An 11,336-nucleotide genomic window follows, 5' to 3' on the forward strand; every position below is an offset into this window, starting at 1 on the left:
GGGGGATGTTTTATAGAGAAATCGGTATTGGTATCATTGATACTGGCCTTCAGCCATAAAAAAAGATGCTTGAAATGCTGAGATGAAATAAAAAAAAAAAAACTTTAAAAACCGTTAATGTTAGGTGGGATTAATCGCGATTAATTTCAGAAAAATGTGTGATTAATTAGTTATTATAATTAGTATTTTTTTTATCGATTGACAGCACTAATATATATATTAGTATGCTAGATATCTGCATCGGCTGTCAAAAAAAACAATATCGGTCAACCACTAGTATATATGCATTTAATAAACCTAACTAATAAAGTCAGAATGGCTGTATGAAAATTTCTCTGGTAATACAGATCAATATTTGAGCTTGCTTAATTTGTCACATCTTCACTCTGACTTCTGCAGATGCAGACAGCAGAAAGACTCCTTGCATCCTCATTACTGTTTATTGCATAAATCATGTCTGACCCATGTCTTGGCTCAAACACAGATGAAGGCCAGAGATGTAGCTTCTTTTCCTCTTGTGTCATGTCTGCATTAGAGATCATGGTGCTCCCCCATCTCATGCACGCAAACACAAATCACTAGCCCTTTATTTCCCATGAAGACCTTGAAGACCAGGAGGGGAGCAGATGACATTATTATCACTACAGAGCCCTACCTCCTCCCCTTAGCTTCAGAGTAAAACAAAGCCCTTGTCTCTCACAAGCACCTTATTGTACAAGGCTGTGCTGAGTCTATTTTTTCATAAATTAATGATTGGGGGTTGTGATCAATATATCAATGGTACAGTCTTTATGTCAGCAGCCTCTCTTGTGTTGATGCTGTGTGGGTCATCGCTACAGCATAATGATGATGCAATTATTGATTAGCATTTAAAAGCTAATCTATATGATATATTTTCTCACGAGTTTGCATCTGTAGGCTCATGGCCTGTTTTCTGTCTGTTTTGTCCGCAACTTGTGGACAAGTACTATAATTTTTTTTCATCAGCATGAGTTTTATTATAGGTTCAGTAAAAGTGTTTTCTGAAAATGCTTTGTGTTTCAGCCAAATGGTACATTTGTACCACAAACATAAACATTCAAAATCTTTAATATTTATTATTTTAATTGTATACCCATCTATATTTATAATTACATATTGCATCTATAATTATAAACCCTTAAGTAGTGGCATGTTTTTTAACCTTGAATGTGGTGATGGTTTTTTCAATTTTAATGTTTTTTAAAAACAGCAGAGGATTTAAGTTTGCATGATTTTATCTTTATTATAATGATTTTATTTTTGTATTGTTGTAATTTTCTGGCATGAGTCATTCACTTAATGTTTTTTCTTGGCAGTTTTTTTTTTTTGTAGTTCTGTCTGTCATTGTCATTTTTCTAGTGTAGTCCCAACCTGTGATTTCTAATTCATCATCAGACTTCCTGATGTGTATGAGCCATTTAATCTGAAAGCATGACTCCTGTCAGCATTTCTTTTTCATGTATAGAAAATGTTTGGGAGTGAACGCCATCCATCAAATGCACGCCCAACACATTTGTCACATGAATTGTGTTCAAAAGATGTTCTTTAGCCCATTTATGGGGGCACATTAAATAAATGAATGAACCCAGAGTTGGATTAAATGCCTATAAGCTTGCTTATCTATCATGATTAGATGTCCCATTTTTATAGGTAATGGAAGACAGGTGGAATGTTATGTTGTAAAACCTGGTTTCATAAGAGCTTATGATATGTTAATGTGGGTAGTAATTAATTCTGAGGGAGCAGCGAGAAATGACATATAAAAAAGGTCTGTTTTGTTGCTAATTACAACAGGAGACATCAGACAGGATATCTCTCATGATAAAAGATTGACAGGGATAATAAGCTGATTCGGCCAAATGATTTCATGTATGACTGAATCTGAATTTTATAGGACCAGAGGGCATGTGGCTTTGAAGAAGCAAAAATGAAGCTTGTAATTACAGGGCTGAGTCATTATATAATAACTGAAGGCATCACTAGAAAAAAATGAATGAGCTGGAGAGGTGTGTATTCTTCGCTAACCTTTATCCTTTCCAGACATAGCTCACACACCCCTTCCATATATGTGCATGCAAACGGAAAGCTCTTTTATACTCTTAAATTGTAAATTACTTAAAAAGTGAAAGTGAAAGAGTGTCCTTTATCAATAAATGTGTAATGTTTGGAGGTTTTTATGACGTTCACTTAGAGAGGCTCACAGCATAATTTGCATCAATTTGTAGACACTGGTGTCAGGTACAAGTATTCCCATCCTAACTATTAGCTTACCATAACCTCTGCGTAAAAACCAAAGCCTGATGTTTGACTAGTCTATTCAATGTTGTTTTTATTGAACAGTCCAGTAAGACACATCAGATCAACACATAAATGCGACCAATCACAATAATAAAGGACCGGTAAATCTCATTCAATTCATGGTGTGATACAATTAAGGTCGCTGATACTACTGTGAGAAATTTAGTTGTTTACTGCTGTAATTGTTTTGAAGTCACCATAATAGTGGTTAGTAATCAGCATTTGTTTGGTATCTCAGACCTTGTATATTCATATTCAAATTTCTGATCTAGTCATGTCAGAAGTGTGACAAATGAAAACATGTCAAAATTATGACAAGCTAGAATATGAAATAAACTGTCTGAATTGTCTGAGTTAGTCAAACTATTTGTGGCATGAACATGATTTTATTTTAGTGTTTAAGCATGAAGATTAATCAATAACTTATTCATATTCATAACTGTTTGTGGATGGATCTTTACAATAGTGAAGCAACTGCTGAGATACGTCTTTGAAAGATGTGACATCAATACTCGACATACAAAACACAACAATGGTAACACTCAACAAATAAAAACAACATTTACTTACATAAAACCAAAATTAAAAAATAAACCAACACAAACTGCTAAAGGTGAACCAAAAACAATTTCAGTGGCACAAATAAAACCAAAAAAAAAAACACTACAGCATGATCTATATTCATGCTGCATTGCATGCTGGGTGCCTTCATAGTACATATCAGGGCTCGACAATAAGGACAGCCCTATGGCCCGGGGCCAGCTTGAAAGACGCTCCGGGGCCAGCTTGAAAGACGCTCGGGACAGTTGACGGATTTGTCACTTGCCCGATCAGACCACTGCCACGTCGTCACAAAAAGTTTATCATTTGCATCTGTTTTTAAGCCTTGCTAATTAAAAAAATCTAGCAATTTAAAGGCATTCCAGCAAGGCGTGAAAGACAACTCCATTCAGTACTCGCGTGCTGTGTTCTGTGTGTCCAGTGCGCGCACAGACAGCTGCGTCTCAGATGCCGTTTGAATGGACAAATACATACAACAATAGGGTTGGGTACCGTTCACATTTTAACCGGTACGGTACCGGTATCGGTACCTGAATTTCGGTGCCGGTACCCAACGGTACCTTTTTTCGATTGTGTGAATATTCCTTTAAAAAAAATTTTAATAGGCTAATATTTGTATAATTTTTTTCTACAATTAAGTGATAAATCTAGTTGTTATATTTATTTTATCATTTAATTGTTTTATTTATATTGATAGAAAATTGAATATTTAAAGATGTACATTATATTTTACAAAAGTAATACAAGAGTAATATATTTCTGTTACATGTTAAACCGTACTTTTATTTTGACAGGTTGCCATGAAGTTTCTGTGTGTATACAGTATGATGATGCTAGTTTTATCAAATGAAACGGTAAAATTCTCGCGAAGTGACTCTCACAGCAGCTCTGGAGTTCATGGTATTTGAACTTGGCACTCTCCATGACTTTTGGTTCATGGTATTTTACGAGATTCGATCTTATCTGTTATGTTAGTGCCTATTATTAAAGACTGAGCTGGTAAAATAAATAGCATGGATAATTACTGGCCTATAGCCTTGGCCGGTACTTTATCCAAGGTTATTGAAAGGATTTTATTGAATAAGATGGAACATTTTGTCCTGACTTCTGATAACCAGTTTGGTTTTAAACCGAAACATGGCACTGATATGTGTATTTTTGCTCTAAAGGAGATTTTAGATTTTTATAACAAGTCAAGTCAAGTCACCTTTATTTATATAGCGCTTTTAACAATACAGATTGTGTCAAAGCAACTGAACAGCATTAATTAGGAAAATACTGTCAATAATGCAAAATGACAATAGTAAACACTAATTTTTCAGTTAAAGACAGTTCATCATTGAATTCAGTGATGTCAATATCCAGCTCAGTTTAAATAGTATCTTTGCAATCAAGTCAACGGTATCGCTGGAAATGAAGTGTCCCCAACTAAGCAAGCCAGAGGCGACAGCGGCAAGGAACCAAAACTCCATCGGTGACAGAATGGAGAAAAAAACCTTGGGAGAAACCAGGCTCCGTCGGGGGGCCAGCCATATAACAGCCATAATTCCACAATTTTTATGTGTTTTATTGATGCTTCTAAAGCCTTTGATCATGTAAATCATGAAAAATAATTTTTTAAGTTATACAATAGAGGAGTTCCCACATTTTTAGTGAGAATTTTGGTTTTTTGGTTTGCTCATCAACGTATGTAAAATGGGGTAATTGTGTGTCTGCTCCATTCAGTGTATGTAATGGAGTCAGACAGGGAAGCTTTTTGTCTCCCTTTTTATTTAATGTTTATATGGATGATTTATCAAAGCTGTTAAATGGTTGTAGAACAGGTTGTATGGTTGGTCATACTATTATAAACCATTTGATGTATGCAGATGATTTGGTGATCTTTTGTCCATATAGTGCTGGTCTTCAACAGTTATTGAGGATTTGTTCTCGATATGGTTCAGATTTTGATATTAAATATAATGCCAAAAAGAGTAATATTATGATTGTTAGGAGTAGGGGGGACAGGAATATGTAATGTCCCCATTTAGATAGCTAAGTAAACGCGTGTGTGCGTGCGTGCGTGCGTGCGTGTGTGTAAAATAGTATATCAGTCTGGCGAGTAAACAAAAAAATTTACTAGCCAATGGCGATTATATTGCCAAGGTGTGCATAGAGGGTTGTTAATGTAGCTTATAATGATGTGATTGCTGCTTAAGGTGCCAAGATGGAGCAGCGCAAGCCAAATGTTTGTCAGTGCTGGTGTGCCAACCTGCGCTGCTGTGTTGCGTAATCTCATGTACAGATGTATGTGTAGGTTATCAGAATCTGTAAACAGTATAATTTTAATACTGACGAACTTGGCACTAAGTTCAGTCAGGCTTTTTTCAAATATGTGGAATCATTGGCGTTTTAGTACACATGTAAATATGTGATATTGTGCAGTTACTGAGGATTTGTTCTCGATATGGTTCAAATTTTGATATTAAATATAATGTCAAAAAGAGTAATATTATGATTGTTAGGAGTAGGGGGGACAGGAAACTGACATTTCCTGACTTCTGTCTGTCTGGGTGTGTCCTTAAGGTATATAATGAGGTTAAATACTTAGGGCATTATATAACTGATGACCTGTCTGATGATAGGGATATTTACAGACAGTGTTGTACGCTGTATGCCCAGGCCAATATGTTGATTCGCAAATTTGGCATGTGCTCAGGATCTGTGAAGACTACACTTTTTAAAGCATACTGTACCCCTATGTACACTGGCCATTTGTGGCGGCATTACAGAAAGAGCAGCATGCGGAGACTTAATGTAGCTTATAATGATGGTATGCGATTGCTGCTTAAGGTGCCAAGAGGGAGCAGCGCAAGCCAAATGTTTGTCAGTGCTGGTGTGCCAACCTGCGCTGCTGTGTTGCGTAATCTCATGTACAGATGTATGTGTAGGTTATCAGAATCTGTAAACAGTATAATTTTAATACTGACGAACTTGGCACTAAGTTCAGTCAGGCTTTTTTCAAATATGTGGAATCATTGGCGTTCTAGTACACATGTAAATATGTGATATTGTGGTTTTTGTCCTTGTGTGTGTTTTTGTATGTTGTTATTGTGTGTCTTTGTGTGTCCTTAATAAAAGTTTGATGATGGTGATATAGTGAGACGCAGAGGCCGAAAATCACCGTGAGCATCACGCATGCTTCAGTATTTTTGTAGTAAACAAAACCGTGTTTCTGCCATTCATACATACAGAGGCACATGTGTTCAGGATCTGTGAAGTCTACACTTTTTAAAGAATACTGTACCCCTATGTATACTGGCCATTTGTGGCCTAACTAAATCTTTCTCTGGGCGACTAAATAATGTCTAACATTAGCCATTGGCTAATAAATTCTTAGATTTTACACGCCAGTATGTGTGTGAGAGGCGTTCAACACAGATTTTCACTCGATAAACACGCTGACAGAGCGCTTGAGAGTTTCGCTCTTTCGCTCTATTTATTACCGTCCCTGTTTTGATTTCAGCAAATCAGTTCGAGCGAACGCTGACAACGTGATTAATATTCATGAACCCAGAAAATTTCGGCTTGCCCTATGTGTTGTTTGAATGAGTTGCAGGGGTGACATCACGTCACAGGATCTCTCTTTCTCTCTCTGTAGCGTATGTGAAATTTGGCACCGATTGATGAATCGGTAATCGGTAGTACCGACGCAATTCGGTCGGTACCCTTAAAAGTACTGAGTTCAGTACCCAACCCTAGTTATTATAGACTCAGGTCGGTACCCTTAAAAGTACCGAGTTCGGTACCCAACCCTATACAAAAATGTGTCAAAATACCCATCTTGGAGAGTAACTTTGTAGCTTTAACAATGATTAATCTATATTTAATTTATACAGTGGAGTAGAGATGCACCGATTTATTTCTATCTCTGTTCCGTACTTGTACGCAAACTGCATCGCAATAATTTTTTCAAAAATAAATATTACGTTAATATTATATTTAGTCTGTAAATGGCTGTTAACAGAGGCCAGCGACGCTGAAGACGGACGCAAAGAGGAGAAAATACTGTAGCAGACAGAGCAAGATCATGGTTCACGATGCGCGAAATATAGGAAGAAAATCCTAAATATTGAATTTTATATGAATTAGGGATGTTCATTTTAACCGGTTAACCGTTAACCGACCGTAAGAATTTTGACCGATTAATATGATAAAAAATAAAAAAAGAGATCTCCTTGCTACGTTTCTGGACGTTGATCGTGGGAGTACCCTTGCTGTCTATGGGAGGGTCAGATTCCATCAAAAATATCTTAGTTTGTGTTCCGAAGATGAAAGTTGGTCTTACGGGTTTGGAACGACATGAGGGTGAGTAATTAATGACAGAATTTTCATTTTTGGGTGAACTATCCCTTTAATAATCGGTTAACGGGAGTTGGTTGTCGGTTAGGAAAAATAACCGAAATGAACATCCCTAATATGGATGTGTTTCTGAGGGGAACTGACTGTTTTCAGAAAAGTTTACATGGCGATTTCTTTTCATCTTGGCTCGGTAGAATGCATTTAAAGTAGTGTACAGTGCTGCTTTGTGTACAGCAGTAACCAAGTAAACGCTGCTTTTCCATAAGCGCCACCTGCTGTCAAAGAGTGAAAATGCGTCTCATTCAGCCCGTCTGCTGTTTCGGTTTCATGCAGTTTTTGCTTCAAATTTTGAAATTATACAGTCTAATTTAAATCAAACATTGCACATGCTACAAGTGTGTATAATCTTTTTTTTTTTTCATCGATTCATGATTAAAATGCAGTGGTTACCACTAATTTCAAATGGCTATGAAAAATCAAGGTGCAACAATGAAGAATATGCAAATGTTATTTTATATGTGATTATTCCATTTCTGTACCTGAACACATACAAACATAAAATTAGGGCTGCCCCCTAATAGTCGACTAATCGTTAGTCGACCAGAAGAGGCTTGGGTGACCAAAATTTTATTAGTCGCAGAACAAAAAAAATCCACGGGCGAAGTCATGCAGTCCGTGACGGACAGATCGTTAACGGCTAGTCTATGGTAATACAGTGCATCGACGGACAGGACATCCAAACGCTCGACTATCATTCATCGACCTCTCAAATATGGCTTATCATCTGAAATATGTAAGTATTAGCAACTTTACATGGCCGCACAATTTAATGTTAACCTAGAGTTATATTCGCTATATGCGCTATATTCAAGTGTCTGTGTGGAAGCTGAACATTAGCACTCACTGCAGGACAGATGGAGGCGCCTGTGCGCTCACTTGCTCTTAAAATAGGCCACTCCGTAATTTTTGGTCATACAGATAAGAGTAATGCATCTTTCAAATCTGTAAAGACTACGTTTATTTGTGTGCACTCACAATACCGCACTTTTGTAAAATAATGAAAGCAAACATGATGCGCTTTCTGCCGTCTCGGTCTGTGAACTTGAACGCGAAACTCTGTGTATATCTTTACCTTACAGACATTAAAAATATATCTATTGAGAGTGAAATGTCTACTTTCAAATGAACCAATTCAAATAGAAAACAAATTCTCAGATTATATAATCCGTACGAAACATTAATACAGGCGCATCCACTACTGTGGAGTCAGTGTAGCCGACTTCATCTCTTAATCCGAAAACAAAGAAAGCACTAGTTTATCAAATTATTAAAATGTTAATGCAGTCTCCTTACTATTTTTCCCTGAAACATTCATAAACATTACTTCTGCCGGTGCGCTGTGGCAAGCTTTATGCATACTTGAGCGCTTATTAGGCTGTGTATGCAATTAAAGGCTCATTATAATGATTTAAATGGTTTATTAATAAACGTGCGATTAGTCGACTAATGCTTCAAATGAACGACTACTAGTCGACCAGAAAAATCCTTAGTCGAGGGCAGCCCTACATAAAATCCTATCATTTGTAATCATTTCATTTTTATCTTTGTTCTATATATTCAGTGGTGTTATTGCTTGTAATTTGTTCTTATTTACTGACTGTTCACTAGTCTTTAATAATGATTGAACTTTATATTTGTCAGGCTAGTAGTTTTGGCTGTTGTATCGAAATTGAAATCGCGAATTGTAAAATTGAATTCGTATCTAAAATATTGGTGTCATATAAGCTTATTTATTAGAATACAAGATAAAATGATATTTTATTTTTTTGTGGCAGGGCCAGTGAAAATGTTGGCAGGGCAAGTAATAATTTGAACCACTGGCCCAACCGGGCCAGTAGAAAAAAATCCTTAGCGTTGAGCCCTGACATATGCACTGTAGAAACACAGTATGATGCTGTTTGTTTACAAGAAATTTCTGAGAGTGCAGTTAGATACAAGAGGAGTCCCACTGTGAAAGTAATACAATTATTAACCTGGAATATACTGTAATTTCACACTTTAATTTAATTTTAATTTTCACAATTTTTAACAGTGTAGACGTGCACATATTGTTACGTTAATTATTCTATTTTATATATAGTGTAAATCAATATTTTGGGAAATGTACTTCTTATCTCTTTCTGTCATGTTTCAATTCTAATCTGCTTTCTGTAGCCAAATGCTGTGAGATAAAATGTTTCCAATTAGAAATATTTACAAGAATGTGGTAGGCACATTTTGGGATGTTGATGAAGACAAAGGAGTATGAAGATGGAAGTAGTAAAAGAGTATAGTAATCTGTCCATTTGTTTATCCAGTCAGTTTTTAAAGTGAATTAATCTTATAGGTGAATTTCCACCATGGTAGATAGAGATATATATAGATAGATAATTGAAAAGGCAAAACTGAAACTTTTGTGTGAAAACTAAATGTGTCATGAGAATTTCTGACCTTCCTAAGGTAATAGGTTAAATACTGATTATTTCAGAGCCATAACTTAGATTAGATGCCTCTAATATGATAAATTTGGGCAAATCCAGTGATTAGTTCTTCCTCGGAAGCATTTATTTTATCAGTTCAGTACCTTGTAAATGTGTCTTGGTTTCCAAGAGGACTGAAAAAACAGATATAAAAGCCAGTCAAAAAGCCAGTCAATCAGATTAGAACTTGCCAGATCATGCAAGCTTTCCAGTTTTGTGTGTATAATCCATCAGACATTCATTAAACGGACTGTCTGCAGCTGTGACTAGTATACATTCCATTCTCAACACCATATCAAAACATACACCTCTTTATTTTACATATTTAGAACACCAGACAGAGAGATACACCACAAAAGGCCTGTGATATTTCAAAAGCATCTTTTATTGCTTTATATAGTTAATGAGTAATTAAGAATGCAATGTACAGTTCGGTTATATGGTACATACTGGATTCAGATTTTACTCTGTATAATAAAGCTTTATCAGTTTCTCCTCGGTCATCACTATAGATTTTATGGGCCTATTGCTTTTAAGAGTTTTAAGAAAAAGCCAACAATCACCCTTGTCTGATACTGTATGTGTAAGCTGATAAATCCAGTATGTAATGGCCGTCAGTTCAGGCCTTTAAATTCTCTATGTGTCCTCTCAAAGTCAGGTTAGAAAATAAAGCCACTCACTGTAATCCGGGACCGTGTACTGCCATGAGAAAAGACAAACCTTTGATGGATGGATACATGCTTTTACATTAAAATATTGAGGGAAAACACACACGCAGAAACCATCCTGGTCACATGATGTGTAATTCATAGGGCTCTGCTTGAGTGACTATGAAGATGTGTTTTTCACTTGTAATTAAAGAGCGAAATGTGAGTGCTGAGCAGTTTTCAGCCTAATCCCTTAAATGCACTATGGGGGTTTGCCGTTAAAGTGTCTTAAATTCTGTCAAACAACCCACATTCCCTTTTATCTTTCTTTTAACCCTACAAGTAAATGAGGCCAAACTGTGGCTCTAGCACAGTGAATTTCATTCATGTCAAAGGTAAAATTATCAGAAGCAGATCTGGCAAAATAGCAGATGCAAAGACTGAAAAAGAGTCTTATTCAGTTGCCTTTTTACATCCGATAATCTCTGTGGAACTTGAGGTCAGGCAGAGCAACTTCAGACGTCTTTTGCAATCTCATGGACAAAGCGTTAGTCCTCAGATCACACAGTAAAACACAATGGTGAAGAACGGTTGATGGACCATCCCCACATTCTCCCCTGTGGCACTTCACCATTCTGATGAAAGCAGAAGCAGCGGTTGATTTCTGAGCCAGGATTCCGTGAATGAAATGACAGCTTATACTGACCAATCCAAACATGAGAATGTGAATAGGTAATTTGAATATATATATTTAAATATATAGGGATTAAACTAATTAATTAAAATCATGAATCTTAAACAATTTAACATAAATTTATTAAAAGTTTAACAAAAATTACATGTTTAGGGCCCTATGACATGTTTTATTTTTTCCAACCTTATGTTCCCCCTTCGGGAACTCGAGCTGCGTCGGAAAACGCTAGGGGAACGCCTTCAGCGATACCAAGCT

This window comes from Sinocyclocheilus anshuiensis, unplaced genomic scaffold (assembly GCF_001515605.1).
Source record: "Sinocyclocheilus anshuiensis isolate Anshui unplaced genomic scaffold, SAMN03320099.WGS_v1.1 scaffold1365, whole genome shotgun sequence".
NCBI classification, from domain to species: domain Eukaryota; kingdom Metazoa; phylum Chordata; class Actinopteri; order Cypriniformes; family Cyprinidae; genus Sinocyclocheilus; species Sinocyclocheilus anshuiensis.